The sequence below is a fragment of the Meriones unguiculatus genome, chromosome 6, assembly GCF_030254825.1.
Source record: "Meriones unguiculatus strain TT.TT164.6M chromosome 6, Bangor_MerUng_6.1, whole genome shotgun sequence".
NCBI classification, from domain to species: Eukaryota; Metazoa; Chordata; class Mammalia; order Rodentia; family Muridae; genus Meriones; species Meriones unguiculatus.
Genome location: NC_083354.1, coordinates 47,120,954 through 47,146,163, shown reverse-complemented (window position 1 = coordinate 47,146,163; position 25,210 = coordinate 47,120,954).

Genomic DNA, 25,210 nt, shown 5'->3' with positions numbered 1-25,210 from the left:
ATGGCAAGCAGGAGGCCTCAGCAGATCTTCTTAACGCTGTCCTCTATGGTTCTGGGGTTACGGGAAGGAGCGACCATGTCCAGCTTTTTACAAGGGAGCTGGGGATTTGAACTCAGGTCCTCATGCTCGCAGAGCAAGCGCTCTTACCTCCTGAGTCATCTCACCGACCCTTGTTAGCTATTTAGAATTAAAATTGCAGTAGACATTTTCTTTAAGGAGACCAGCAGAGTGGTAAGACTGCAGGCACATGTGTTCTATTCTTACGTCTGTAGCTCTTGAGTTGTGTGATCAGGACCTTGCTCCCATGAACTAACAGTGTTAGCTGGCTCAATCGATATCTGCACGTTAAGGAAATTCCTAATTGCTTCGTAGGCACACATGTGATAGACACTGCCTATGGCCTACTCCCTTGGACGTTGTCCTCCTTGGAAGATGCTTGGTCAAGGCCATGCCTCCTTTTTCAGGGGCAGTTCTCACCTGATGAGTAGTGGAACAACTTGGAATAACTCTGAAGGGCTGCCTTAGCTTCAGCTCTCTCACAGCATCTGTGCTGCTCGGTTCTGTCAACTTGACGTGAATCTGGACATATCTGGGAAGAGAGAATCTTGGTTGAGAAAAATCTTCGTAAGATCGGCCCTGTAGGCAAGACTGTGAGGTCTCGTCTTGATTAGGGGTTGATGTGGGAGGGCCCACAGTGGGCGGTGCCGCTCCTGGACAGGAAGTTCTGGAAGCTACAAGAAAGCAAACTGAGCATGCCAGGAAGAGCAAGTGAGCAGGTCCCCCGCAGCCTCTGCTTGAGTTCCCGTCTCCAAGTTCCTGCCTCGACTCTCGTCAGTGACGAAGTGTGATGTGGAAATAGAAACAAAGCAAACTCTTTCCTCTCCAAGTTCCTTTCAGACATAGCGTTTATCACAGCAGTAGAAACCCTAGCTAAGACAGCGTTAAGTGGCTATGGACACTGTGATTAGGCCAAGTTCATTTCAGCCTAATGCTGCCTCCTTCCCCTTCCTTCTAAAGGTTCCCTCCCTGGATCTATTTAATAGAGAACCCTACCCATGGCAGCAGCAACAGCCAAAAAGCTCAAACTTCAGCCATCTAAATTAACCTCTGGCTCTTTAGTTTTCTCACCTAGAAGAGCAGAGATAATAACCGTATCCCACCTTGTGGTGTGTTGTGAAGACTAAACTGATTAATATTATAAAGCACTTCCCGTAGTTCCTGACTCGGTATCCGTCATTCCTCTGTAGCAGGTGAGTAGATAAAAAAAAAACAAAAAACACCAATATCTGTTATATTCACACACAAACACACACACACACACACACACACACACACCCCCATATAAAAACACTGCAATGACTATGTAAAACCTGGGTTGTCCTGGGGAGATAATTATTTCCTTACATATCCAGTCACTTGCCATAGCTGATGGGAAGGAGGTGTAGGGACATACACACCAGTGTGTTACCTGAGGAGTTAGGACCAAAAATGTCAAGTGTATACATGGAGTGGTGTTATTCTGACTGCAGGATGCAGTCAGCGAAATTATTTCTACAGAGGCAGAGATCAATGTCAAGAGATGCTGAAAGAGACATGAGAACTCCAGAAATAAATAAGAAAGACATAGAAACACACACACCATACAACACCCACACACACACCCCACACCCACACAAGCACTGGAACTAAATAATTTCTTGGAAGAAAGGGGTCTAGATATCCAGCCCAGCTACTAATGGTGATATCCGGTAAAATCTAACAGATATGTTTGCTGCTCATTTTCTTTTTCCTGTTTGAAATTGTTTCTACGTTTGCTTTCACTAAGAGGTGTTTTTCTGAGATGAAGAGGCTTGTTTGTTTGGCTCACAGTTCTGGAGGCCCCTGGACACGGCGCTGGCATCTGCACAGCTTCCGGCATCGTGTGGGAGGGAGATGCCCGAGAGAGCAAGCAGGTGTATGCAAAAGAGCCTGTCTGCTGTTTTAATAATGAGTGTTGATGTTTCTTCCTTTATGAAAATTAAAACGAAGACATTTGTATTGCACACACCACTTTTCTAACACACAAACCCACTCCTGGCATATAGGCTGCTGATGCTGGCATCTTTGTTCACTTGGGGATCCTATCATGTCTGGTTTGATGAGCCAACACTATATTTTAGATGGTTCTCTTTCTTTCTCTCAGTCTCCACTGGGTTGTTAAGTCACTGTTCCAGCATACCGGTCACTACAGCTTAAATCTCTAACTCACGTGACAGCGCACACTACCTCTCTGCCATATTCTTCTCCCTAAAAACCTTTGGGAATCCTCAGAGATTTAGAATGGTAAAACATTTGAAGAAGAATGAATGTTTAAAGGCTATGGGAGTAGTAGGAGGAAGCAGATATGATCATATTTAGTTGGTCAAGAATAAATAAAAATTACAAAATATATATATATATATATATATATATATATATATATATATATGAGAGCTTCCAATTTCAAGGCTGACATGTGAAGGGCTTAGAAATCATCTCATCCTCAGAATAATAAAAAAAGAAAATGAAAACTCAACTTAAAGGGAGTTACCCTTAAAGGGAATTGCTCACCCTGAACAGCAGGTGCTAGAACCAGGCGCTGGTGAGAACACTCAGTGGGTTAGTCACTCTGATGAACTTCTGGAGACCTAGGGTGAAGCCACACGAACGTGAGCAGCCATGCAGTATGATCTCACAGGGCCTCCGCACTTTTGGAGATTTTACCCCAGGGAATCCTTGTAGGTTCTTAGGGTGGAGGCTAAGAAAATCTTATTTCTCCTGCAGGACAGGGGTCCCTGGGCATTCCCCATCATGGAGGCTAGTGCCATAGAAGGTAGACTTTCTCAGAGCTTTGCCTTATGTGTGAAGTAGGGAAATCACCACCTAGCACATTTTCTAGCCTTAATGTCTTCATGTCAAAGATGGGGTAAGCCCAGGCGTATATAAAGGCGACACCCCAGAGACATAGATCCACTAAGCATACTGCGTGAGTTTTCACATACTTTGACAAGGAATATAAAAGATTGAGAACTCTGATTAATATGGGAGAAGTTGACAGCATGGAGAAGCAGATGGTCCGTATGAGCAAAGAGATCTAAAGAAGACTCAAAAGGCAATGCCAGGAACTCAAAAACACTGTGGTCAGGAAGGGTGCCTGCAGGCTCAGTGACAGACTATCCACAGCCAAGAAAGGCAGATGAGGATGTGGTCCAACAAGACCCTCAAACTGAAAGACAAATGGGATCAAAAACGAAAAGGCAACAAGCTAAACACCCAAGAGCAATGGAATACTTTTTAAAAATGTTACAGGATTTTTTGAGACAGACGAGAAAGATAAAAACAAAGAAGCAAAAATGCTTGAAGTGATAGATGACTAGGAATGTCCAAAAGTCACGACAGACACCAAATCCTGAATTTGGAAAAACCAGAAGACATCAGGAAGGGGAAGTACATTTTATTCCTAGGTGCATTTAAGCCACAGGAAAAGTGAAAATCCAAGAAGGAGGAGGGTTGAGGGTGGGGAATGCCTTACTTGGATAAGAACTAAGACTGGGCTGTGAGGAGCCAGGCAGGCAAGAAGAGAAGAAAGAATAAAGCATTGAGGAAAAAAATATCACTGGTCTAGAGCCCACCCCCACGGAAATGAGCCTTTAAAGTAGGGGGTGAAATGAAGACTTACCAAGGAAATTCAGTGCCCACTGTGCATGCCGTATTAAAAGGAATTCTTTGAGAAGGGAAATGGCAAAGGTCTGAAGCTTGGGTCCACAAGAACGGAAGGACATGAAAAGGAATGAGTGAATGTAAAGGCTCTCAGCATGTTCATCCTGTTGGAGCATCGTGCGCAGATGTGTTTGTGTGCATGAGGGGGAGGGGTGTGTATGCGTGGACACCCATGTGGAGGCCAGAAACCTTTTTTTGTTTTACATTTTTAAAATATTTTCTTCATTGTATGAGTGTTTTGTTTGCATGCAGTTATGTGCACCATGTATGTGCTTGGTGGTATTGGATCCCCTGAATCTAGAATGACAGTTGTGAGCTACCATGTGGTGCTGGGAACCGAATCTGGTCCTCTTCAAGAGCAACAAGTATTCAGTGTTTTGTTTTTCTTTTCTTTTTTCTTTCTTTCTTTTCTTTTCTTTTCTTTTCTTTTCTTTTCTTTTCTTTTTCCTTCCTTCCTTCCTTCCTTCTTTCTTTCTTTCTTTCTTTTTGAGACAAGGTTTTTCTGTGAAGACTTGGCTACTTTGGACTCACTTTGTAGACCAAGCTGGCCTCAAACTCACAGAGATCTGCCTGTTTCTGCCTCCCTGAGTGCTGAGATTAAAGGCATGCACCACCACATCTGGTGCAACAAGTGCTCTTAACCATGGAGCCTTCTCTCCAGCCTCCTCTTTCGTATTTGGAAACAGGGTCTCTCAGCTGGGGGTACACCAGAGTCAAGGTTGGCTGGCCAGCGAGGCCCAGTGATCCTCCTGTCTCTGACTTTCCAGCATTGGGATTGCAAGAGGACCACACACACAGTGCACACCCAGGCTGTTGTTGCTAATGTGGGTTCTGGGGACAGAACTCAAAGTCCTCACACTTGAACAGCAAACACCTTTCCAACAGAGTCATCTTCCAACCCTTAGTTTGGAAACCAGACCTCTAGGCCTGCTCCCATGGTCTGGACTTAGTCCTGAGAAGTTCTTCAGACCTTTCTGATTTGGATTTGTAGAGCAGCTAATGCCCTCATCGTATTCTAGAGAGGTCTTCTCTCCATGGACTCGAAGTCAACTTTATCTGCTCCCTCTTAACAACCCTGTGTATAGAAACTAAAAGAAGTAGAGGCCTCCAGATGTTAATTCAGCTCTCCTCAGACATTCCCTTGTTAAAACTGGAAGTTAAAGCATGTGGGGCTGGCTGCCGGAATGCTTTGCTTGTGCCAAGCTCTGCCCCCTTCATTCTGGCTCAGTTGTCATTACGTGATTTTTCATCATTGTTTCCAAATTCAGTCTTATCACTAATAATAAATTACTAGCAATAAATAATGCACATTTTTCTCAAAAGAGTGTGGAGGCTTTGTGATGCTGCCTTTATCTATTCCCGTAAGGAGAAAAAAAAATTAGACTCCAGTTGACATATGAACTAAGCTTCCTTGAGGAATATTTAAATCTCTATCAACATTTCAGAATTTGTTCTATTTTTCTCTACAAATAAACATTAGTAGTCAGTTTTTAAAGACTTGCTTGTTTTATTTATTGAATGTGTGCATGTATGTACATGTACTTGTCTCTGTGTGTACTACATCCATACATGTGTGAGGAGAGACTAGAAGAGGGCATTGGACCCCTGTAACTGCAGTTGTAGGTGGTTGTAATCTGCTCCTGGTGGCTGCTGGGAATCAAACCCAGATCCTCCATAAGAGCAGCCAGTGCTCTTAACTATTGAACCATCGCTTTGGCCTCTAGCTTTACATTTTTAGAGGATCTGCTTTTGTTTTTAAATCTCCACGGACAAGGATGGAATTAAAGACCTGGTCTCGGTAGCCTCTGCCTTCACACACTTATCATACCAAGAAGCCAAGGAGACAACAGCACAAGCAACTTGCTCTACACACCTGATAAAAATATTTTTTTCTATAATATGGATGGTTTTTCTGCTGAGTATCTATGAAAACAAGAATATAACCCACAGTGAGACTGCCTTGTTTTATGCAGACACAAAAGAAACATGTATCAGAGGTAAAGTGAGAGCAAAATAGGGATTTTTAATTTGTTCAAGGCAGAGATTTGTGTGGAATTAATTGACAGTTTTTGCAACATACTACTAACTAACTGAGTGTGTCTGCTGGAACTTTCCAGCTTTGTTTGCGTTTTGTCTTATAAACACAGTACTCAATCAAGTTCCTGAGGTCCTAACTGTTGGTTCTTTATTCTTCAATCCCTAGAACTCAGTTAAGTACGTATTATTTCTTATTCTTGGGGCATGGGCATTTCAGTTTGAAATTATGAGAAAATAGGGTTGAACTGAATGGTATGTAAAAGGATCTGAATGATTATGAGTTTATTTATCTATTTTTTATAAAGGATCTGAATGACTTTGAGTTTATTTATCTATTTTGTAGGTGTGTGCATGTGTGGGGAGGAGCATGCGTGTACCACCAAGCACGTGCTGGGGTCAGAGAACAGCCTTGCTGCCAGTCCTTGCCTTTCACATTGACTGAGACAGGATGTCTTCTTGCTTGCCACTCACATAACCAAGCTAGCTGAGCTGTGAGCTCTGGGGTTTCTCCTGTCTCGGCCTCCTCCCGTCTCACTATAGGCATACTGGGATTTCAGACACAATCCCATGGCTTGAGGAAAGTTGAGTTCAGGTTCCTGATACTCGTGCAGCAAGAGCTTTCACCGCCGAGTCATCGCGTTTCCATATGCTCTTGAGTCATTTCAACTTATTGTCAGTTTCCACAGATACATGCACTTACATTAAGCATGTAGTTTCAGTTTATAGGAAAGAATGTAGACATGTCTGGTACCATGCTCGGGTCACATAGTTGTCATTACAATAAAGTATGTAACTCACGGTCCAAATGATCAACCAAGTAACACAGGCTACTTGCCCCGGAAGGTCCCCCAGGGGAGGTCACAGCCACAGAACCTGTCCTGGCGGTGCTGGCACCGAGCTGTAACAGAGCTGGTCTGAGCTGGTCTCCCCTTCACCTCCTCTGCTTTTAGCAGCTTCTCCTGCTCACTACCATGGTTGCTCTAGATCCTGTCCTGAACCTGCCTGGCCTCTGGGCCCTCTTCCTTTTGTCTCTCCAGCATAAGAATGACAGTATTTTGCCGCTTGTGGCCATTCTCTAAGTTGTTTCCAGTTTGGAATTGGAATCACAGGTCTTCCATTTTAATCCCCAGAATCTGACTCAAAATCTTACTAGTTTCTGTTTTTTGTAATTAGACCTGAAATGTACTGACTAACCTGAGAAAGCCAAAGGCAAGAGGGAGGCTGCTGTGATGATCTACCAATGGAAGAAGAACTGAATAAACACACCTTGGAAGTTTCAGGAACGAGGAGGATTTTACACGAAGACACACGAAGAATTCAAGGATCTTCACATCTCAGTCCTCGCCCATATCCAGGTAATTCGTTCCCTAGCCTCTGCTCCCCTCCTTCTTGAATTCTCGTTTTCCTGTGGCTTAAATACACCATCTTCCGCACTGTCACCCTATGAGTCCTCTCCCACTTCCTGTCTGTTCATTTCTTCACTAGATTCTCAGATCCACCGAAAAGAGGAACTCATTGCTCAAGAATGGGTCACAGACCTACCCTGTCAGTAGTTGTAGTCATAAGTGAGAGAATCATGAGTCCAAAGAACGGAAAGAGTTCATCAGAGGACGGGGTGAGCCTAGACAACACGACAGGTATCCTCTAGTAAAAACTGACCTTGCCATTGTCAGATATTTTACCCTGGACATTTATAGGCATATGTCAACTACCTTTTCATTGCTGTGACCAAATGTTTGGCAAGGAGCAACTTAAGGGTTGAAAGGTTGGTTTACAGTTTGGGGGGACACGCCCATTATGGTGGGGAAGGCATGGGTACAATAAGCAAGAGGTCGCTGACTACATTGCACCTACATGTTGGATATAAACAATAGGCAAGAACTATGAAACCTCAGGGTCTAGTGTCAGTGACCCACTTCCTGCAGCAAGGTTCCACACCCTAAAGCTTCCGCAACATTCCAAAGCAGTGCCACCAACTGTGTTCAAACACATGAGCCTATGGGGATATTTCATTATTAAATCATAACATTCTGCCATTGCCTCATTGGGCTCATGACCATCTCATGAGGTAAAATGCACCTGGTCCAATTTCAAAAGTCCTCATTGACTCTTGCCATCCCAACACTATTCAAAGTCAAAAGACTCAATATGACCTCTTAACCGTGAACCCTGTAAAATTAAAATACAATTTAGATATTTCTGATGTACATTGGCATGCAAAGCCATTTTCAATCCAGAAGTGAAATAGGAGGGTATAAGAAAAGATCAGAAGAAGCAGGCCCCAAACCCAGCAAGGTGATTCCCAAACCCTGCACCTCCATAGCCCAAATCTGAACTCCAATGACCTTGGGAAGCTCTGCCCTTCAAGCTTTGCTCCACGTGGCCCCTCTCTTGGGCTAGCTCCAGTCTGTGTCTGCAGCTTTCCTTGGCAGAGCTCCCATAGCCTTGGCCTCTCCAGTATTCTGGGATCTTCTGCAATACTGGTATCACCTTTTATAGCCTTACGTGATGGCCTCTCAGGACATCTGTGCAGGGCATCTGACATTTGGCACATTGCTGGCTCACCAGCTTTCTGGAACCATAGGGTAAAAAGCCTCTATAACCTCTTTGCTCTTGTGTTTAGCGTGCCTGCAAAGCCAGCATCATGCAGCCAACACTACTGAGTTATGCTACCAGCTTGAGATGTAGCCTGACCCCTTCTCTCCTATCAGCATGGACCTCTGTCTGCCTTGGTGGCCGAATCTGAGAGAACGCTTTCCTAGGTAGTTTATTTGGAACAGGGAACTCTTTCAGTGACATGCTCATTTGGGGCTCTCTTAGTTCAAACTTGTATTTTCCTAATTTGTAACCTTGGGTGGGCGAAGTTTTGCTCTTGGCATATAGTTCCTGTTGTTCTGATGCAGAGCACAGAATTCTTTCTAATGGCACTAATAGCTCAACAATTACAGCTACTTTTGCATCCACTTGTCCACAATTTCAAACTTTTTCCTGCGATTTCCTTTGCTAAGCTGACACTTTTAATCTTTCTACTCTATCCCCCACAACACACACATACAAACACACACACAGCAGACCTGAATAAGAGCAGTGAGCAGTAGCCATGACACCCCTGAAGGCTCCCTTCCCTGGAAGTTTCCTCCACAGAGCAGATTAATCCATTGCTTCCTAACTCCATCTCACCCAAGTTCTCAGAACAAGAGTGAGGCTTACTGTTGAAGGCGAGAGATTCTACCATTGTAGGGAAGACATCAGTAGACAGAAAATGAAACAACTACCCATAATTCATACATGGTCAGGAAACAGGCTCAACAGGAAGTGACTTCCCTGGCTGTAAAAGCTCAGAGCCCTACCTACTTCTTCCCTTGAAACCCTACATCCTAAAGGTTTCAAAACCTTCCAAAACAGCTCCACTGATTGGGAACCACGTATCCAAACACATGAAGCTCTGAGAGATATTTCACATCCCAACACTAAGGGCCAAGTCAAAGAATTTGTAGATGCTCTGAGAATGAGCCCATTACCTAAGAATAGACTCACCTTAACCTCTGCAGTCAAGCTAATGCCAAATTTCCTCACGGAACAGAAAATGCAAATATCAGGTATGCTTGTTGTTTAAGCCGGTCTAACTGGTCCATGCTTTCTGTTTAGACAAGCCACATGCCAACCAAACAGAAGAATTATTTGTGAGTGTGCAGAACTACGGGTATCACTGAGTGCTGTTTTGCACAAAGCACGTGCCTGAGGTGTGAGACATTCTGAGAAGCATCTTTCTACCAAGATGTTCTGTTGGGGCAACCACTGGAGCAAATTTGGTTCTTTGGGATAGGCCTATGAATAGAAGTCGGGAGGAAGCAGTGAGGGGCAGAGGGAGAAGCTGACTGTAAGGTTGACCTGGTAAAGCCTGGTGTACCATCCATTGGGGAGCTCTGGCACATCCCTACTCATCATAATTGCCTCATGGTAGGCTGAGGTGACCAGGCCTTTATGCTTCTGCCTCACTCTGCCCCTGAGTGTGGGCTATGACTGGAGGAGTAAGACTTTGCAGGAATAGAACAACATGACACATCATTGCATTTGTGGCACTCAGGGGTGTAAGTATATCCTGAAAGCAGCACAGTTCGTCTGCTTAGCTATGCAGCCCTCTCCACGCCACCTAAGTCTTTGTAACAGGCCAGGTTCTTGTTTATTGACAAGATGCTTCCGTGTGCCCTGACAGCACTTGTCTGTCACTCTCTCTTTAAAAAAAATGTTCATTTCTATTTACACCAATAGAATTTCTATTCAATAGAATAGAATTTTTCTATATATTTCTACATTTTTAATAGAAATATATAGAATATTTCTATTCAATAGAATAGAATTTCTATTCAATAGAGAATTCAATAGAATAGAATTTCTATTCTAATGCTCCAAAAGACAATGTACAACACAAATATTTCCCTAAAATATGCCCTCTGTATATGCTGATAACCCCTGCAGGTGACTGCTGAAGAATTGTCATGAATATATATATATGTGTGTGTGTGTGTGTGTGTGTGTGTGTGTGTGTGTGTGTGTTTATATATTTTTACAATTAACAGACTGTTTAAGAATGGACTAGACCTTGTGAAAAACCCAGTTTGGTCTGGTGTGTGATGCCCTTTCCACTGAGACTATTTTTAGGATGGACGCTGCCACACATCCTTTGGATTTAACTGAACCACAATGAACAGTAAAGATGAACAGTGCTTCTAGTATCAAGACAAAAGAACGATATGCAAAACGCACATGAGCTAAAACAGTGGCAACATTTGCCTTTCAAGGAATACAGTCGATGATGTCACTGTCAACTTGATAAATCCAGTTATTTTACTCTTGGCTATAAAATCTGCCATAAAAACCCAAGTTGAAGTTGACATGTTATTGCTTGGTGAAGCCATTGTAGGGGCCTCTAGGCGTGAGTCACAGCTCATGTTATTCATGGATCACAAAGGGAAAGGCTAGAATTGGGAGGCTGTATCTCAATTACTTTCAGTAATCAAATTACCAGCTTTAACACATACATATATCCATGCATGCTCTAAAATATAGAGCATTTGAGTGGACTATCAAATTAACTGAAATCTATCTTAATTCCACCTTATGTAAGGCAATGTCTAGGAAATATTTCTGCAATTGTTATTATTAGCCTGCCATCATGCATGAATATTTATTCAACACTCACCCTGCCTCTGGACCCCTTCCTTAGCTTCCTTTCCAAGCCTTGAGCCCCCTGTTGCCTTCATTTTCTTCTGCAATTCTCTCCCTTATGATAAACCCATTATACCTTGGAGCAAACATTCTCTCTTTGGAAATTATTTCTTTCCAGTTGGCAACCCAAAATGTAAGCATCATAGAACAGAAGAGCAACAGCATGACTCAATCAGCCAACGCTTTACTGGTTAATCAAGTTTGGGGACCATAAACAGTAACACATGCATGTTTAATTTTTAACTTCCATATCACTTCATAAACACCCCATCAAAGCCTATAGGCAGCCTATTTGAACAATAAAGCTGCGGGCTTGGGTTTGTGCACAGAGACACAAAGGTTTTGTTTCCTTGAGTGTGTTCGGTTCTGGGAATTCGGAGAGCTGATGTAAAGTGTTTGACCCACTCCAATTAAGCTGCGCGGACAGCCAGAGCTCAGTTTCAGCTGTGTAAAATTTGGGCCCCATTCATTTGGCTTACACAGCAGAATAATAGAAAAAAATTGGTCTGGGCATTCGTGGCTGCTTTTTGCCACCTGCCATTTCAGGCAATCAAGCCCTGGAGCTGCTGCCCTAAATGCAGCTCCCTGCATTGATTTATTTCTTGTGGAATGTGGAACTATGGTCTTTCTCTCTCTCTCTCTCTCTCTCTCTCTCTCTCTCTCTCTCTCTCTCTCTCTCTCTTTTCTTATTTTCAGCTAGACTGTGTGATGTTCTCCCCTTCAAAAATGCCCCGGTGGGCACTCAAACTGTTCAGAACAACCAACCAATCTGTATGGCCTTGAGAAATCTTCCCAGGTTGAAGAGTCTGGATCAGGCCCTGACATATTGTGTGTGTGCACACCAATGTGTGTGTGTGTGTGTGTGTGTGTGTGTGTGTGTGTGTTCTGCCTATGGAACCTTTATCTTGTGCTATTTCGTTGTAGCCATGCGGAAAGAAGGTATTTCGGTAGCAAAAATCAGAAGTCTGTCCAAGGCTCCAAAGATGGCTGGGGATGAAAAACAGCTCCAGTATTTCCTAAATGTTTAGAACCTTAAATAGGGTCCCTCCCATTCATTTCTCATAAAAGACAGACACACTCCTTTACACGCCAGGTGACGACCGTTTAGTTGTTACATTTTCCCCATACCTCCCAAATCAAGTCAACCTCACGCCATGCTAAGAATCTTTCACTAATACAAAACAGCAGCAACATCTCTGTCCCGTCAACCTCTAGCTCACCGGGGATCAGTTTTGGAGGTCAGAGGCACTCTTCTCTGTACCACGCACTGGTTATGACGGTGTTGCTTTGGTTTCCCAATTCCAGCCCTGTGTCAAAACTTACAGATCTGTGTGTACACACATTCAAATCCATACACAAATTGTACTGTGGTCATTCTGGCTTTTAAGGATTGATTCAAATTGTACGTTGTGATTCTGTTCACATGGGATTCTAAATCAGGCCATCTTAGCCTTCCACAAGGTCCCCAACTTCATCACTGCAGCTATCCTTTGCTACTTTGTGGGTTCTTCTTTTTCCCACCCTTCTCCCCCCCCCCCCCCGCTTTCACTCCCTAGCACTAGATAGGAGAGAAAACAAGGACAAAGGGGAGAGAGGAATTAGAAAAATCCCTGAATCTAATTTCTTTCCTCTCGTTTCTTCTTTGACCACAGCTGCTAGGAAATTGCAGACAACCTCCCTAAATGACCAACAACTGCCGACCCCACCTATGGGAGCTCTGGCATTTACATCCCCTCCAAAGCCACGCCCCTGCTAGCGCATGAGGCAAATCATAGTCAGCTTCTGTGGACAGTCTGAAGAAGCTCCGTATCCCCACACCTGGGATTAAAATGTCAAGACATTCTTATAATATCCCTGTGCTTTTAAACAAAACCAAAATTCCAAAATTGTCAGTATACATTACTGCTGGTCTTTTGAGTTAGAGCAATCTTTGTGGTGCATAGGCACACCTTGGCAGTAGCAGAAGCCTCATCGCTTTAATGAGGCCTGTGCTTCTCTCTACCACAACCATCTTGAATCTCTTAACAACTTGACCTCTGAACACATCTTTAAAAGGCTTACCTCATTTGTAATTACGTGGGTATGTGTGTGGATATGGGAAGGGGTCCACAGAAGCAGAAGGCACCATGTGCCCTGGAGTTTGAGTTACAAGTGGCTGTGAGCCATACAGTGTTGACTGTGGGAGCGGGACCTGGGTCCAATTACAAGAGCAGTGCACCCCCTCTTTACCGATGACTGTCTCTCCAGCCCTGAACTTACCTTTGGTTAACAAATCATAGAGAGAGCACTGGACATGCACATGCGCAGTAGAAAGACACCGGAAGCCCTTGGCCTTGGTGGGTAGGCTCAGACCCTAACCTGGAGAGTAGCAAATGAAAGGAACAGCCAGTGCCCACCTCACAGCTATGGTATTTTGAAGTGCTACGGTAGCCCAAAGAGGATGCCAGGCCAGGATATTGATAATGGTGACAGCAATAGCAGCAGAAGCAGCGGATGGCAGCAGTGGCCACGCCCCGAGAGGCTGGAGGGATTTTCTAGGGGCAGTGTGAGAGCCCACAGGGGTAGCACAGCCTGCCTGTCCTCAGAGCCAGCCTTGCATCGTCTGTACAAATGTTAAGTTCACAGCCCAAACATCAGGGTAGAAATGGCTGGCGTTCTGGTGGTAAAAGTTTTTAAATAGATTATTAAGATTTTTTTTGTTTAAAAGCAAGTGGAATGGTTAAATCATGAGTCATTTCCTGGGGGTACTTAATTTCAAACGGTTTAGACGAAGAACTAAAGCATTGGTAGCAACCTTGAAACGCAAGTTGTCTGTGGTCTCCAAGATAAATATTAAATTTAAAATGTGTTCTACTGGGAGAAAAAAAGAAAAACATTTTTATGTGAAACTTCAGATAAGGCAAATTTTGTGTGTGTTTATGTGTGACCTGTGTGTGCGTGTGTTCACGTGTTCAGTTGTGTGTGGGCACACATCTGTATGCGTGTGCCTTCCATTATTGCTTTTTACCTTCTATAGTGATGTAGTCAGGGTCTTTCACTAGAACCCTTGAGTGCCTTCTGCTACTGTTTTATACCTCATACATATGTTGCTGTCTTGTCTCACACTTGAACCCAGAGCTTGCCAGCTTTGCCAGTCCAGCTAGCCATCTTGCTTTGGGAATCCCCTGTCTCGGCCTCCTGAGCACTGGGGTTGCAGTATGCTATCTGGCATGTATGTGGGTGCTGGGAATCTGAGCGCCGGTCCTCATGCTTGCACAGAAAGCGCTTTACACACTGAGCCATCTCCTGGGTGTTAAGATGAGTCAGTTTTTAGTGAGGACGACCCTCTTATTTCTGTTAAAGGAAGATATATTTGAGAGTAACGTTGTCTAGTAATTGAGTCAACTCTGACTGGATGGATCAACATCATTTTGAGTTATGTATGCCAACAAAGCCACTTTTGGTTTTTGCATGCATAAGGAAACACTAAGATGGATGCTATACATTCATATTTAAAATCAAGTTCAGACTTAGGTTAAATTAGTTTGTATAAAGAACTCATTCTTCATTTTATTTTATGTGTGTAGGTGTTTGCAAGCATGGATGTCTGTGCACCACTTCACACAGTGCCTGTGAAGGCCTGAAGGGCGCATCAGATACAGACAACTGCCTGTGGATGATAGGAATGGAAGGTGCTCCTCTGGAAGAACGGTCCATGCTCTTAGCCACTGAGTCATCTCTCCAGCACCAGAGCGGAATCCTTTATTTATTTAATTTTTATTTTTATTAATTACAGTTTATTCACTTTGTATGCTCCCTGTAGCTCCCTCCTCACCTCCCAATCCCACCCTCTCTTCCCCTTCTCTACCCACGCCCCTCCCCCAGTCCACTGATAGGGAGGTCCTCTTCCCCTTCCTTCTGACCCTAGTCTATCAAGTCTCATTAGGACTGGCTACATTTTTCTCTGTAGCCTGGCAAGGCTGTTCTCCCCTCAGGGGGAGGTGATCAAAGAGCCAGCCACTGAGTTCATGTCAGAGACAGTCCCTGTTCCCATTACTATGGAACCCACTTCTACACTGAACTGCCATGGGCTATATCTGTGCAGGGGTTCTAGGATATCTCCGTGCATGGCCCTTGGTTGGGGTATCAGTCTCAGAAAAGACCCCTGGGCCCAGAATTTTTGGTTCTGTTGCTCTCCTTGTGGAGCTCCTATCCCCTGCAGGTCTTACTATCTCCCCCTTCTTTCCTAAGATTCCCTTCACTCTGCCCAAAGTTTGGCTATAAGTCTCAGCATCTGCCTTAATACCCTGCAGGGTAGAGCCTTTCAGAGCCCCTCTGTGGTAGGCTCCTGTCCTGTCTCTTTTATTTTTTTTAACCAGATACAATACAACCAGACTTGACATTTGAAACAGAATTTGTAAAACTTTACATTACATTTTATAACTTTTAGTATCAGATCTATTTCATTCACTTATGTATCATCAAAACCAAACAACCAAACAAACAAACAAACAAATGCATGACAAAATTAGCAATAGAAAAACAATTAACTTTATGTCTACTTTCAGAATTTGTGGCCATAACCTGCATTCAGTCCTACCTCTTCTCCTTATATTTAGCCTTTCTTGTTCTTTTTCTTTAATATTGCACTATGCCCACAAGTACATTTGGTTTCATGTATACATGTATTATTGGCCTGATTCCACATATGAGAGAAACATATGGTTTCCTTTTGTGATTTCTGTGACCTTGCTCAATATTATACATTCTAAATCAATCTATGTTCCTTCAGATTTCTTAAATTTCATTTTCTTTAGAGCCAGTATTCCATTTACTATATATGTAATAAAATTTCACTATCCCTTCATTTATTGATATAAAATGAGGTTTGATTCCAATTCTTTGCTGTAGCGAATAAAGCAGAAATAAACACAGGAATGTAAGTATCTCTATGGTAGGACATGGATTTCTCTGGGCATATATCCAAGTATAAAATAGCTGGCTCTTATGGTCATTCTGTTTTAAATTTTTTGAAAAATCTCTACACCGATTTCCATAGAGTTGAATGCTTATAGATAAGTTGTTCTCCAAGAAGTGTGAGCTCTAGAGGTACTAAAATGTTTATTTTGAACTAATTTATCAGAAATTTGTCCTAATGCTGTCATAGCTATAAAATCATTCAGACTGAGAAACAGCTCTTTCCAACTAGTCTTCTCAAAATAAGAAATTACCAAAATTACCTGTACTCTTGTATTTGACAAGAGTGACTGATGTCACTTTCAATTATACCAATTGAAAATGAAGTCACCAAAAGTATAAATTTTGATGACTTAATAATTTGCATAAAAGCGGGTTAGGAAAAAAAAATCTTGTGATGAACTAAGATCACATTAACAAGATAGAATAACGGACCATGTAATGTAAAATTATGACACCAAATTATGTGCCAATAATCTGTAAAGTGTATTTGTACAAATTATCACCATTACCTCTGGTGTGTTTTGTTTTTGTTTTTGTTTTTTTAACTCTGAAGGTAAATTGAGGCTTGGGAACTTCCTTGATTTTAAGCCTCTTGGTTCACTCATCAATATGTCTGACACAGCCTTCCAAACTTTGCCAAGTCCAAAGCTGCCCTACTAGTCCAAATGACTGCCTGCACATCTTTCTATCAATCTGAGCCCAGAACCAACGTTTGTCAGTACCTTGTACCCAGACACTGTGGCTAACAATCTGACTGTTTATTCTGGTGAGTGGGCCGTACGTGTCTAAACTATTCTTTTGAAACCCTATTTGAAGACAGGCTCATGAGCAAAACTTTTTAGATCACGTGCATACGTCTCACATCCAAAGGAGCGAAATCATAATACAAATGTCCAAGCGTTCACATTCATTTTGAGGCATCTTCTACACTGCTGTCCCATTATTGAGGTTCTTTAGAGTCCTGGCAGAAAGTCCTCTGCAAATAGTCACAAACACTGTGCATGATGAGCTTTTCGATCTTTGTCAGTCTGAGAAGGGACATCATCTCATGGAAAGTCCACCTCTCACCTCTCTGCTCTCATGGCCATTGACTCACATCAGGCTGCTCACATCTCTTATGCTGTTGCAGCTCCTTACCAGCACGGCTGTTGCTAGAGTTCCTTCCCAGTCCTGGGACACATAAATGATGTCTGCCTCTCCTCCTAAGGGCCCAGTGACAAACCAAGGCATGGTTCTGCCAATGTTCACCAATGAATTTAGTGGGCTTCCTTACAGAGCCTAGTTGAGGGGCTACTCACAGAGATGGAGATGCCTCTCCCATGAAAGGCTACACCTGGAGAGCCTTACCCAGTAGGAATGTGGCTGTATAAATGGAGCCTCCCACCTCCAGTCCTCCCTAGCCTATATACGCTAGTGCCTCTGTGAGGCTATATGCAATTAAGGCAGCATTGCATACAGTGGGTAGAAGGGAGTGACTATGTATACAGGTGAGTGAGGGTCTTGAGACCCTCCCTGCCTCTCTGTTAGGAGATGTGACCAGTCAACAAGCCTCCCTGGGATGGTCCTTTTGCAAAGGGGGTACAGCTGAACTCTCCAAGACGGTAGAGTCACACACAAGAAGGATCCAAATGCAGCCTGTTAGAATACAGCAACAAAAGCAAGTCCATCCCAAGATGGCACTTTGCTGCCCAAGTCACCTGGATGCTCATGAATTCTAGGATTACGCTCAAATTCCGTGACCTTGCACTCTTGCTCCTTCATCTAATAACACTTCCCCCCTCCACACACACACACACACGCTCTGAGTTGCAATTTCTAAGGCTGGCCATGGTTCCTGTTGCCTCTAGAAATGTGTTCATGCTTCTCCTTGATCACAACGCCCTTTCCCTCCAAACGTTTGTCTTCTTACATAGCAAATGCCAATTTGCTGCTACTTAAATTTGGTGAAGGTAATGTCTTTGTTCCCTGAAGCCCCGACATGTGCCCCTACAACTCCCCATTCTCTGTGCAGCAGCACTCACACCCTTCCGCTTACTGGCTCACTGAAAGAGTTTAATCTGGCTCTGGTTTCTCCCACCGTGCATCCAAATATCGGGAGCATGTTGCAAACCCTTTATTTTTCCCTAGTAAGCCCCAAAGCAGAGCTCATCACGTTCAATAATACTTGGTAATTCATCACTTTGAGCTACTAAGAAACAGTCTCCAGATATAAGTATAGCATTTCCTTCTTGCACAACATTCTTGGTTCCTGTGTATAGTGCCTTCAGGCCTGGGGTCAGGGGCCTTTCCTTAGAAGGAAGGCATAGGGTAAAGATTTACTTATTCTTCTCTGCTTGTAGATTGAGCAGTGAATGTTCACCCTAAAACACTGGCTCCTTCATGAAGGAGGTTGCTGGACTCTCGGGGGACCCTGGGAGGCACCAGCTGTTTTCTGCAGAGTCTGCTTGTCCTGTGGACAAACTTCTTACTCTGAACCCATCAAATCCCAAGCACCAGGGCCATGTCAGTTACAATCACCTTTTGTAGGCTACTGTATCTTCCACAAGCTTCCTCGGGAGACAGCGGACAGGATATGTCTTTTGAAATGGAGGAGACCCCACTTCTTGTGCCCTGGACATCCCACAGGTCCATAAGGGAGACACGGTAATCTTTTTTTTTTAAGGTGGAAAGGCGTGAATTAGACCTCCCTCTGCATTTGAGTCAGTCATAAAAGCGTCTCCTTTAGGGGGTGCATTTAGATGCCAGTCCTTGGCAGTTCCTGCAGACACGCTCCTTGCCCTCTCTAGAATATGAAGGCACTTGTCAACCACTGAGATGGCAGGGAAGGGCCCACGTCACATGTTGTGACACCAATTTGTCTCTCCTGGCGGAGCAGATGAGTAGCCTTTTCAACTTTGTGTTCCTAATGTCTAGCACAGAGTAACGCAGCAGCGCATTTAGGAACTATCAGCTCACTTCCGCAAAACACGGTAGATTTTTTTTTTTTTTTTTTTTTTTTTGCAGAGTCACAAATGATGGAATAGTTAAATCCACTTTGAGACCGCAAGAAATATTCATGGATGTGGACTCTGTCCCCCAACTATGTGTCCTATTATAACACCTTGTCTCTAAGGAGATGCACGGGTTTTCTTCTGTGTTTTTGATTATCTTATTCTTTTATTCATGTATTTATTTTGGAAGAAAATATATTGTATCAAAACAAGATGATAGGTTTTGTAAGATTATCTGTCACAATCTGAACACTCCCCAAATTAATAGTAATACTCATACTGTGCCAGCCTGAACTTAATTCTTAAAACAAGAAGGATTTTAGTGCTTAGGAAACAGCTATGAAAATGAATTCCCAAAAATATTGTCTAGAATGCTCCAGGTAGAAATAAGAGATCTCCAGGTAGAAAGTAAGAGAAAATAGTGGGATTTAACTTTGGCTGACAAGGGAATTTATCGTGAAGGTGAAATGTAAGAATGGCCTCATGGAAGTCAGAGGCAGAGGGATGGCTGGAATCAGAAACACACAAGACCCAGAGGCTGCCGCATGAAATTCTTCACTTGCCCAGTTCTGTAGTCCACTGCTGAGGATCATGGGTTATCACATCTCTGGCTTCCCTGTCCTCAATCCTGATTAGTTTGAGTTTCAGTTCCAAGTTCCCATTTGGATCAAGCATCCCCTTCCACTTAGTGATGGTTGTCACCATGGATACAAGTGAAGGGAGCTCTCCCAAGAGGTAGAGCTGGGTAACTGGACTTCTAAACACATGGATATGCTGATGGTTGCTGAGGTGCAGGGGTGGGATGGGGATGTGGACAGGGGGTGACATCATTGTCTTCAGGGCTGTAGCTACTGGTGAATCTTCCATTATCCAGTGGATAGCTCCGTGTTCACGTAGCTCGGTTCTTGTTAAACTCAGTGGGTCAGAAAACAAAAAGGCACAGGGAGCTGAGGTGATGACTCAGTGGGAGTCATGAGGATCTGGGTTAGAATACCCGGCTAAACGGGGCACACCTGAAGTAGAATGCTCAGCACTTGCCTAAAAACCTAAGCATGGCTAAGGGTGCATCACCCCAGCACTGGGGAGGCAGAGACAAGACAGGTGGATCCTGGAAGTTCCAAGTTCCCATTTGGATCAAGCATCCCCTTCCACTCAGTGATGGTTGTCACCATGGATACAAGTGAAGGGAGCTCTCCCAAGAGGTAGAGCTGGGTAACTGGACTTCTAAACACATGGATATGCAGAACAGATTCCCAAAGACTTACCTAAGGGAAACTTTCATCTCAGAATCTCAGCAGTTGGTTTAGCTGCTGGCCAGCCAGCTTGTCCAAAACAACCAGTGTCGGCTTCAATCAAATACCACGTCTCAAGACATTAAGGTAGAAAGACAGAGAGGAAGCTGCCCACAGCCTGCTCTGGCCTCCACATGCGTGTACACGGACACAGGCACTTTCACAGTCACATGCATGCCCTGTACACAAACACACACACACAAATGAGAGAAAAAGAGAGAATGAGGAAATAGGAAAGGGACTTAAGGAAAGAGGCGTAGGAAACAGTAGGAAAAGGGAAATAAGTGCAATCCTGATACATTACACACTTACCAAAACTTCAGATTATAAATTTTAAACTTTCAAAAGAAACAGCACACGAGCATGATGGAGCGACTCTGCACTTGCTCGTTTCTATCTGTGCCACCGACAAAGGGGACAAAATAATTACAGTGTGACGTGAGTAACCCCCACAATTGGCTAACTATGGGGCTGAACACAAAACACAAGCCCCGGGGTCTTCCTGCTTCGGAGCACTTGGCTACATCATCGGGGACAAAGATAAATATGCACGAAGCTGAGTGTGTTAATGCTCTCGCCGTTTCACCAACATACCCGTTTGGAAACCCACAGCCTAACCAGTCATTTCTATGGCACTTCTGCATTCGGGTCAGACAGTGTTTCTCATTACAGCAGGTTAGAGGCATGGAGGCAGGCGAGGGGGTGCTATTTGGACACTGTGCGTGATTTGATGCTGTAATTGTCGTCTCCCTCGACCCCTCTGTGTGTGCAGCCTGAGGCCCTTTGGGACATAACCTGCAGTTGTTTGTTCTAACACATTGCTGTCATTTTAACCTTAGGTGAGATCACGCTGGCCTATTTATATTCACGGGGCATCTGTCGCTCTGAGAATCCTCAGTGAGAAACACTGACTCAAAGCATATGAGACCAAGCCAAGATTGAGCAAGAGCATGCCCGCCCGCTGCGAGGACCGAGGAGCTCCCAAAAGAGAACGTCCTTTCTTTGCTAGTCCTGGGATCCAGCAAAATTCAAAGGAGAAAATCTGGTGGCTCTTAGAGTGGGAAGAGGAGGAAATTAATTTTCTCTAGGGCCTTGGCCCAAACTTTAGTGACTCCTAAATTGGTTGCCCCAGAGAAGGGTAGACCAGCAGAGAGCCCCCTGCAGTAGCCCTGAAACACCAGCACCCATAACACAGAGGAAGGGCTCCAGCAGAAAGCCACAAAAGCCTTGCTGGTGGACAGACTTCTAGAAAGCAGGCAAGCAGGTCTGTGTTCAAAAATTCAGCTATTCTGACGTCATTAGCTAGGGACTTCTAGGCCCTAACATGTGAGCATGTCTTTATTGGTATGAATAAATAGCACATCACCCATTCCTTTACTTTCTTTAATCCATAAATAATAATCCCAAGCCAAAAGTTTTGATAGGCTGTCCATCCCCTACTTTGGAAAACACTCCTGAAGATGTGATTTTTTATTAAAGGCTAGAATCTATGTTTTATTCCAAGTGTAGTTTATGGTCTTTAAGATCATGACAAAAGCTGTGTATATTATATGTATTTGTACATATATTAGAAATAAATTAGGGAGAACTTAAAAGTTATATGGAGAAAAATTTTACATACTTAGCTAATAACTGTAATGTGCCTATTAAAACTATGGCTTCCAAGAATGCATGATGGCTAATAAAATGTGATGAATGTTTTTTAAAAATTTTACAGTACAATTTCTGTATGTATTGATTCAACTTTCTAAGTGAATATTTATTCACAAGTAAAAGGGCATTAGAAAAAAAAACCAACAAATGGCTAACAATAATTCTTGCTCAGTGGTACTGTTAAAAATGGTATTTTGTTTCTTCAGTTTTCCAGTTTTCAGTTTTCAAAGTGATAATTAGGCTCTACTCTCTTAATAAGAAAGGTTATGTCTATGCACACAGCTTTAAAGATAGAAAACTCTAGAACAAGCTGCATGTGTAACTTGGACATAAAGAGCTTATAAGGCTCGGTGTGAGGCTCTGGGTTCAGTGGCCCTGGAATCCAGAGAAAAACAAGAATGACAAAGCCATAGGAGTCTGTTATTATGAAGCTGGAGCGTGGAATAAATACACACGTGAGATAAGACCTAGAAGGTACACTACAATTTAAATGGCAATTAGCCGACCTCCAAAGTCATCTATTTTTATACATTAGACATGTGCGCAGCTTTCTGTATGTCAAATACGCTTCAGCAAAATGGCTTTTAAAAAGAACTTTGATGGAAAACAGTAATTGGATTCAGATGGGGGAGGGATGCTGTTTTAACGTCTCAATTTACTTTGATGCCATGATCTTTCATATATATATATATATATATATATATATATATATATAGTAAAAGCTCAAATAAAAATAACTCTTTAATGTATTCTGTAGAAGCGTTAAATTAAAAATTTAAAGTATAAAAATTTAATTCATAAACAGAGTCAGCATCCAAAAAAAGGGTGAAATTCTTTCCTCTGTAATACTAGCATATCGACAATGAAACAATAACTGGTCTATCTGGACTCAGTATCCGAGGAGTAAGGGAAAGCCACCAGCTCTGGAGGCAGACTGCAGGGAATGAGCCACCGCGGGCTTGAGCAGGCCTTCCTGTGCTTTAATTAAGAATTTAGAACTTACCGGGAGATGTCTCCCTCAGTGGCTTGCTATCCTGGGTCCAAGCTCCCTCACTCGAAAGGCAGAGGTGATCAAGTAGCCACCATTAAGGTTGGGGAACCAAGTAAGTGAACGTACCAGAAGGAGCTTTTAACATGGCACGTTTTCAAATGTTACTAGATTTGTGACTGTCCTTCCTGTCTTCTAGCAACCCATGCATTCTTCATGAAGAACATGTCTCGTGGCCCCACTGCTTGGTCTAAGACACCCTTTCAGATCAGTTCTAAGCCCTAATCATGTAAAGATTGACTTCTCCAGCTCTGAAGTCATTCTAGAATCCTAAACACTCCTGACCCACACTATTAGCAAGCTTTTGAAAATGGAGGTAGGAACAGGCATAGCAACACACACTTGTAATCCCAGCACTTGAGAGGTGGAGGCAGGGGGATCAGACATTCAAGTTCATCCTTGGCTACCTAGCAAGTGTGAGGCCACCCTGGGCTTCCTGAAACCCTGTCTCAACACACACAAAGCCAAACCAAACCAAACCAAAAAATAAACACACACACACACACACAAAGAACAACTCAGGGAAAAAATTGAAGTGTATTGCCCAACAGAGCTTTACATGATATGTGTAAAATTCAGTGAAATTTCACGAGGTGAAGTCATTTGTATGGCCACCATCTGGATTGAAATACAGGTTCCTGCCATGGTTCATAGGAGCGTCCTGGTCCCTGTCACTCCCAGCCAGCCCTACTCTGGTTGTTCAAAGCCAGCAGCCCTCTGCTTTCTAACACCTAAGTTTAGTTTTTATTTTCCTCTTTCAAGTAATAGCAATATAATTCAGCATATGAGAGACTTTTTTTTTTCCTGTGCAGCAATACTGTGCTCTTTGCTGCTGCTGGATGGTGCTCTGTTTTATGAACCCAACACAATTTGCGTGTCCATCCTACAAGTCTCTTGGTGGACGGATGCACTCAATTATCTTGGGTGATTACTAATGGAGGGACCGCTGGGTTGAAGGAGACACATCCTTGTGCTTGTCTCTAATTGATACTGCCAAACTTCATTCCAAACAGCCCCATTTCCCTGAGAAGCAGCACCCCACAGTCTGCCTCCATGAGTCTGACGCCCTAAGTACTGCACGCAAGTGGAGGCATACAGTCTGTGTGCCTTTGTGCCTGGCTTCTTTCACTTAGCATAATGAACTCTTCCATCCATGTTGTGGCTTGTGTTTGAATTTCTTCTCTTTCCAAGGATGTCTGCATTCTGGCCTCTGTGGGCATTGCATACATGTGATACGCAACTATCTGAGCAGGCACCGCACCCGTACACGTCAATTAAAAATGAATAAATTCAGTCCATCCAATGAATGTAAACACCACATTTTCGTTTTCCATCCACCCGTGACACACCGGTTGCTTCTACTTTTGACTATACTAAATAATGCTGCTATGAGTTTGAGCGCACAAATACATGAACCCTTGCTTTTGATTCTTCTGACCACATACTTGGAATTTGAACCACGGGATCATGTGGATTTTTTTTTGTACCTTTCAAAGTACCTACCATAATTGTTTCTTGTTTTTAAAGATTTATTGATTTTTATTTTATGTGCACGGGTATTGTGCCTGCTGGTATATTTGTGCACCACATGCGTGCAATGGCCACGGAGGCCAGAAGAGGGCATTAGATTCCCTGTAGAACTGGAGTTACAGATGGTTGTAAACCACCATGAGTGCTGAGAACTGAGCTCAGGTCCTCTGGAACAGCAGAAGAGGCCAAAGGGGCTGTGGGACTTGGGGAACCCACCTAGAGTAAGTGGGATCTAGGTGTGTCCAAACCTGGGAAATCTCATTCTGAGATCAGCAGGAGTAAGATTGCTCCCCCACCCTCACCCAAGGGCTACATGTCCTGCACAGGTGGTCCTATGCCTCTACGTCTGCCTCCCCCCTGGGGGTCACATGGTCTGATAGCCAGGTTAAACTTTCTTTCCCCTTATAAGGTCAACAGTACCCAGAATTCCTCCTAATTCAAATGAGGCATCCTCAGCGCCCTTGCCACAGCCAATAATGTATCCTTACCCCAAAAGAACCTACCCACCCTAAAGGTTTAAGTAGCCTTTGACCCCCTTCCATTAAACAAGCTCCCTGGAGCTGTCTCCTGAGAGTCTGTTCTTGACATGCTCACAGACACCTGAGGTCTCCTTTGTTCCCAGCTGTTCCTGTCCCACTTCCCCTCTCAGGACCCACTAGTTGCAACAGCAATGTGCTGAGCCAGGGAAGTGGAACCTGAATGGCTGTGCTCTTAAACACTGAGCCATCCATCCA